The sequence below is a fragment of the Anser cygnoides genome, chromosome 2 (assembly GCF_040182565.1).
Source record: "Anser cygnoides isolate HZ-2024a breed goose chromosome 2, Taihu_goose_T2T_genome, whole genome shotgun sequence".
NCBI lineage: Eukaryota > Metazoa > Chordata > Aves > Anseriformes > Anatidae > Anser > Anser cygnoides.
The window spans coordinates 120,620,001-120,627,762 of NC_089874.1; the positions used below are offsets into that span (position 1 = coordinate 120,620,001).

The window sequence follows — 7,762 nt, forward strand, 5'->3', positions numbered from 1 at the left end:
CTAAATTCTCCATCCTTTTGATAGATCTGCACAATTTTGATTTTAGGAACATTAGTAGCCTGAATTTCTGCAGGAGACGGGTTGAAAAGAAAGTCTTTTTATGAACTCTTGGCTGTTAAATACCAGATTTGAATAGTATGATTCCCAGCTGTCATCTAATGTAAATAAGAAATACTATGTTTTATGGTATAGTAATGATTTAATTATAATAATTTCATTTGTTAGATTGCTATCATGATTCCTGTACATTTTGCCATGATATCTCTATCCCCTCTCACCTGTAAAACAATTGCTTTTATGGGGATGTTTGCTTAGACTAAATGTCTTCCCAACATTCAGATGCTGCTTCTATTTCTGTTGTTCCTTGCTTAGTTGTAGAACTGTCTGGATTTTTATTATTTCCATTCAGTTTTGTGAAAGTGGATTGCATTCAGTTTAGAGTAATTATGCATCATTATTTTCTAAGTAGTGTTTTGAAAAGGGGGGCGTGTTTTACTAAAGATTGTTTAAATGATTGTTGCTTTCTGTAAAATTAATAATCACATTTCTTGTTTGTACTTTAGATAACAATAATAAGAAATGTCACTGGGACCGTATTTTCTTTTATGAGCTCTGATCATATTTGTATATGTTAAGATAATAAATGTGTTTTCTTTCCTTAAGGCTGTAAATGCATTTATTTATTTATTTATTTATTTATGTCAAATCAACTTTATAAAGTATTAAACTTCTTGTACAGCTACTGAAGCTGAAGTATTATTCTGAGTCCATGTATGACAACCTGGGAATAAATGAAGCCACAAAATTACAGTTTTTCACCTTGTTTTTATTACTAGCTTTTCCTTATTTATTAAATTTAGTATGAACATATTTTCAGAAAAATAAATCGGGGATGTAAAAGAAAATTCACGTTAATCAATTCCAAAAGATATGTACTTTTATGCATTTTCTTGAATTCTGCTACCACAATGGCCACAAGTTCCAGAAGAAAAATTGGTACAAATCCCATAGCTTTCAGAATTTAATCAAACAATCTCTCTGGTTTGGATTATGCTCTCTCAAATAATCCATGGGAGTTAAATTATATCATTTTCATTAAACCATATTCCTACAGCTGTTTATGCAGTTGACCCTATTTCCTATTTTTGTTTGGTTTTGATTGTTAGTTTGTGTGTCTTTGTGTGTGTGTGTGTTTAGTTCCCCACCCCAGCAATATCTTTACCTAGAGTATGATCGTCTTTTGGCTATTTTATGTTGTTTGTTTTGGTCTTGTTTTGTTTTGTTTTTCTCTCTAATGCCTTGTTCAACAGATTCTTTATTAAAGAACTAAAATGTCTTGTCCAGGACTTCCAAGGCAGACACCCATTTACATTGGAAAGAAACTGCTGTTAAAAAAAAAAAAAAAAAAAGTACATGTTGTTAATATGTTTGTGGTATGTCATACGCTTCTACTATAAAAGCATACTACTTAATCCTACTCACTTGTTTACAATTGATCTGTAAAGTACCTTGGGACAATGAAGAATAAAAAAGATGTTCCCGGAGTTATTTCAGATAAAGGCCTCTATTATTTTCATGAAGAAAATCATTCAGAAATCAAGAGACTAAAGTATTCTTTTCTTTTAGATTCTTTAAAACCCAGGGGCAAAAGCCGTTCTGTGGAAAAGATGTTTCTTCACTTTAAAACACTAGAAACTGTTGGTACTCCCCCCCCCAACTTCACCCCCCCCTTTTTTTTTTTTAACTTACCCCCCCCCCCCCCCGTTAAACTCTGTCAAGGTCAAGGTCACAATTAAAATTAATCCTTTTTCTGACAGATTTCCCCATATATCAATAACTTACTATTTTGAGCCCTTAACAGTATGGTGTCTATTGATAGCCATTGACTTTTTTGTTAATGAACACTTGTATGAACACTGAACATCAGGAAGCACTTCTTTCCTGTGCAGGTGATGGAGCGCTGGCAGAGGTTGTTCACAGACATTGTGGAGTTTCCCTACCTGGAGATCTTCAAAAACTGTCTGGATGTGATCATGGGCAACCTCCTCTAGGTGTCCTTGCTTGAAGAGGGGGCTTGGATCAGATGAGCTCCAGAGGTCCCTTCCAACCTTAACCATTCTGTGATTCTGTGATTCTGAATGAGTTTAATCCACTGGCTCCTTGGATGTCATCAGGGAGCGGTGGGCTCTGGTGGTGTGCTCTGTGCAAAGTCTCTCTGAAGTTCCTTGTTTTTGCATTTTTGACTTTCACAATCATTCATTTCTTCATTCACTGTTCCCTTTGACTGTTGGCATCTTGCTGAATTCTCTTCCTTTTCCCCTTACACCTTCACAAGAAGGACTTTGAGATTTTTATCAGTCAGACACTCAGGCGGTCCTAAGGGAAAATCTGCAAGGACAGGAAATTAGAGGTGATCTTTAGAGATGCTTCATACTTCTGCACCTCAGAATTGCTGTATATGCAGTGATGGTAGACACAACCATGCCTCGTCCAGTACTTTTTTAGACCTGTTGCTCATGAAGTTGCCTAATCCCTTTTAAATTAGCCAATATTATCTTCTCCCACAATCTCTTGCAAGATTAAGTTACAGAAGCTTATTACATAAAGAATTACTTTATTTTGTATGTTTTCAACTAACCTAATATTAGTTTGATCAAAAGCCTGTGTTTCAGCACAGTTTTATATGGTGAATAATAGCAATGCTGCAATGACGTTGTTCATCACCTCCACAATTTTGTAAACCTCAAGTCACGTCCCTGCCCCATCACCCTCCTCTCCAAATTGAAGAGTTGCAGCCTCTGTGTTTCTCCCCAGACAGAAGCTGCTCTATCCACCTGATTGTTTTCCGTGGTCTTCTCTGTATCTTATCTATCTTGATTGACGTTATTCTTAGGCGTAGAGGCCAGAACTATATACAATGCAGAAAGTCTGGGACAGCATGAATTTATTTACTAGCAAAATGACATCCCCTGTCTTTCTCTCAGTGTCGGTCCTGAGCAAAATCTATTCTGGTGGGTTTTGTTTCTGCTACTGCAGATGGAGCCAATTATTTAGAAAACTTTTAACCTTTACTCATTTTTAAGTTATACTTCCAAATTTAGCCTCATCATTTTTTTGGTGAGTTCTTTTCCAGTACTTTGTCACTAGTACATCATTTGACTGCTTGCAAGAGGTTAATATGATATATAAACTTGAAAATGTACTCAATAGTCCCTTCTCCATGTCCTGAAAATTTGAATAAGACTGATCATGGGATGAATTCATGGCTGACTCTTCTCCAAAATGGAAAATAAATAAGTTCTGAAGTTTGCTTCCAATCTTTAAAACATACTCTCCTTGAATCTGTTGACAGCTCAGTTCCTTTAACAGATTTGGGTGTGGAAGACCATCAGAGGCTTTTTGAAAATCTCGTTATATGGTTTCCATGGTGTCATCCTTATCTATGGGCTACCTCAAACCCAGCAGGTCAGTTTGGCTGCATTTCTCATCTCAGACAATCTGGACTCCTTCTCAGCATACTATTTCACATGTGTGCTCAGTAATCTGTGCTTTATTATAGGCTCATCTGCCTTTGCAGTGAGTGAAACTCACTGGTCTGCAGTTCCCAGAATTCCCTCCAGACCCCTTTTTCAGAGATGTCAGCATAGGCAACTAGAGATGAGCAATGTGTTGGCATTTGTCTCAGTGGCAGTTTGTAACGTTATCCATCTTTTCCATAGTCCTTCAGTTTTTCAGCTGAGTTCCTTGTGTGACTTGTCATCTTATCCTAGTGACATCTTCTCCTTGGTCTCACATTTTTGTATTTCTCTCAATTTGCTGTCACTCCTACAACCTATCTGTTACCACAACCACATTATGTATGGTAATCTCAAAAACCCCAGGCAGATTCAAATAATTGACTGAGCTTCTCTCAGTTTCTTTCAATTTCTTTAAAGAAATTTTTATGCATTTTTCCTTAAGCATTTGATTAGAATAATTTATTAATATGCAAAAATATTCTGAACTTATTTTTTATGTATGTCGCTACTTTTGACCACAGCCTGCAAGGTTTCCTAGCACTGTAAACATATTTATAGAAACACTTTTTTTTTTTTAACTGTCAGATCTTAATCCATTTTAAGTTGAAGCAGGAAAATAAAGTACACCATGTACCACAAATAGCTTTTATTTGTTGCAAGTCATAAATGACAGAAATCCAGGAAAAATATATATATATATATATTCTTGTTTTGCTTGTTTTATTTGAATTCGTCCCTACAGGAGATCAAAGTTCCCCCATGGTGCCAACCTCATACTTTGAGATCTGCTACTTTACACTTAAAGCACTGTGAGGTACAAAGAAAAAACAGGAGACACTTCTTGGAAATGGTCAATAGTTTATTACAGACTCTTTTGCTTTACCAACAGTATCTTAAATGATTTTAATTTTTATTTTTTATTTCGTTCTGTAAGATCAAATTAAAGCTGACAAATACCAGAAGTGAGAGTTTGATAATTTTTGATAAAATAGTCTTCCGTTCCAAGAACATCAAATATGTAGTCAGAATTACAATTACGGTCTTAGGAAAAGAAATATATGCTCCTGAATCATTTCGCTTGTTTACTATTGACAAGTCATCCACCTGCCTCACAGTTTACTCTTCTCACCTGAAAAATCAGCATAACACCTTAAAATATTTTGAGATCAATTGAAGAAGAGTGATCAAGCTTACTTAAGAAAATGGGCATAGTGATTCAAGCAAGTCTATCATATCAATGTTACATAAGTCAGAGTTACATATTCAGAGAAATATTTTTAAAGTGCTTTAAAAGTATCATGATCTCAAATAAAAATATAAATTGCTGGTGATGTTTTCATTGTAAATAAAAACTTTACTATGAATAAAATTAATCTTCAAAACCATCAACCTTTCTCATGCCTCTGTTCATAAAGATTTTTGAGCAAGCTCAGAGGTTTGGATCCTTAATGATCATGAAAAACATTTATTTTCTGTCCATCTATTCCACTTTTAAAAGACTTAAGAGATTAAGGAAAAAATATCATCTCTGAGTTTTAACCTTTTAAAAACCTGTTTTATGTTTTTAAGGGGTATACTAATGACTATTAATATGTATTACAAATATAGTCCCTAGTACAGTCTTAGAAGCAAGAGATTTTGAATTATTCTGCTCAGTTACATTTCTATAAACTAACCTTCATTTTTAAAAATAATTTAATAAGCTAACTTATGTTACAAACTTTTATAAGAGTGCAAATTGAAATATAATTTTAAATAATAAATACTTCAGTTTTTAACAACCCATGTCTTTTGGCAAGTTTAGCTCTCAGGTATACTATTGAAAATTTGATATAACCTCAATACATCAGTAATTATATCAGTAATATACTGGAATATCACTAATCATAAAAAGAAATTCTGTATGTTCACAATTCAAACAGAACAAGAAAGTGAAGCATTATCTCCATTAACCTAGAAAAATAGCATGCATGCAAACTCTAAGCCTTTACAAGAACTCAATTTATTTCACATTACCTTTTAATATTAAGTGCTTTGATGCAAGTCACTACTGATCATCATATTATACTCCAGTTTTGGTTGTCATTCCATCACACTACATGGTTAAGGCATTCAGTTAACTAAACTGGTAACTACATTAAAAAGCTTGAACTGAAAAAAAAAAGGGGGGGAGGGATCAAAAACTCGATTGTTTGAAATGCATTTAAGAAAATTAAGCAATAAAGAGGCTTCTAGACCCAGCTGCTCTGGATTCAGATATGTTTGGATTTCTGAGGACAGAAGAAGGATGAGGAAATGATTTCCAAGGTAAGTAATGTCAATATTTATGCCTTGCACTGGCTCTTGACAGAATAGTTTTTGTACTTCTCTACAAGTTTCTACCAGTGTTGTGGTTTAATCCAGAAGGCAGCTAAACACAACACAGCCATTCACTCCCTCCCCCTCCCTGCCCTGAGTTGGATGGGAGAGAAAATCCAGAACAGAAAAAAAAAAAAAAAAAAAAAAAAAAAGTTTAACAGGACAAAAAAGGAAGGGAAAATAATAAATATAATAATAATAATAATAATATATCACTGTTTTGCCTTGTAACCCATTTACCTGTGCCAGGGTCAAGGCAGATTTTCCATCAAACGTCTTCACGTCATCCCTGTTGTCATACAGATAAAACCACAGGATGTTCCACGGTGTGTATTTCTTGATAGTTTCCATTGTAAAGTTCCCGACGTACAAACTGATGGTCATAATAAGTAAAAACACCAGATTAAGTTCACAGTCAGTGTAATATGAGCACATAGTATATTCTAATGGGCAAAAGCATAAACAAACTTAGGCCAATGTAGTGGGTTTACGTGGCAGGTTTTGGTATCAGGGGCTGCAGGGGTGGCCTCTGTGAGAAGAATCCAGAAGCTGCCCCATGTCAGATAAGGGCCAGTTTTAGGCAGCTCCAAAGGGACCTGCCACTGGCCAGAGCCAAGCCAGTAAGCGAAGTTATTTGCGTCTCTCTAAGAAAAGATTTAAGAAAAGGATAAAAAACTGCTACACAACAGCAGTTGGGAGAGCAAGGAGTGAGAACCAGCCTTGCAGACCCCAAGGTCACTGCACAAGGAGGGCAGGAGGTGCTCCAGGCACACAGCAGAAGTTCCCCTGCAGCCTGTGGAGAGGCCCCTGGTGGAGCAGGCTGTCCCCCTGCAGCCCATGGGTCCCACACGGAGCAGATCTCCACGCTGCAGCCCGTGGAGGAGCCCCCGGTGGAGCAGGTGGATGTGGCCTGGAGGAGGCTGCGGCCCATGGAGAGCCCCCGCAGGAGCAGGCCCCGGGCCGGAGCTGCAGCCCGTGGAGAGGAGCTCACGCAGGAGCAGCAGGTCTGGGGGAGCTGCTGCCCATGGGGGGCCCGTGGGGGACCCAGGCTGGAGCAGTTTGCTCCTGACAGATGGACCCATGGTACGGAGCCATGTGGGAGCAGTTCTTGAAGAGCTGCTGCCTGTGGGCAGCCCCTGCAAGATCAGTTTGGGAAGGATGGCATGCCGTGGGAGGGACCCACATGGAGCAGGGGCAGAGTGACCGTGAAGGAGTGGCGAGACGAAGCAACAGGGACTGACCGCAGCCCCCATTCCCTGTTCCCCTGCACCACTTGTGGGGAAGAGGTGGAAGAGAGTGGATGGGGGGAATAGTGGTTTAGTTTGTTTTCTGTGTTTCTCACTTCTCCAGATTGTTAGTAATAGGCAATAAATTTCTTTATTCTCCCTATGCTCAGTCTGTTTTGCCTGTGATAATTGTTGAGTGATCTCCTTTCCTTATCTCAACCCTTGTCCCCCTTTCCCTTTGAGGAGGCGGAGTGAGATAGTGGTTGTGGTAGATCTTGGCTGCCTGGCTGAGTAAAACCACCACAGGGAGCTCCCTGAGATGATAAACAAGAAAGGAATTAAGAAAAACAACCTCAAAGCACATAAAACAACACTGTGAACAAATATTCAACATTTTGACCAGCAACTATTAAACTAATATAATGCTTATAACAAATCTTGTTTTAACACTCTCTGGTCCTATCTGTTGTTATCTCAACCCTCTGGGCCCCAAATTATATATATATATTTATATATATGTATATATTCAAAACAATTGATGCACAATGAAATGTCTCACCACCTGCTGACTGATGCCCAGTCAGTCCTGAAGCAGTCTCCAACCCTCCCTATTGTCCAGGGTGGTGCCATATATTATGGAATATCCCTTTGGGTCAGCTG

The 7,762-nt window shown here is 37.8% G+C and overlaps 1 long non-coding RNA gene across 1 annotated transcript; it reads right to left on the reverse strand.

Moving 5' to 3' along the window:
* Positions 1-4,241: 4,241 nt before the first annotated feature.
* LOC125183777 (uncharacterized) lies at positions 4,242-6,855 on the reverse strand. Its single transcript, XR_007166365.2, has 3 exons — positions 6,117-6,855; positions 5,535-5,669; positions 4,242-4,647 (listed from the first exon to the last, which is right to left on the reverse strand). It is a non-coding gene; the product is annotated as an uncharacterized lncRNA (long non-coding RNA).
* Positions 6,856-7,762: the final 907 nt, after the last annotated feature.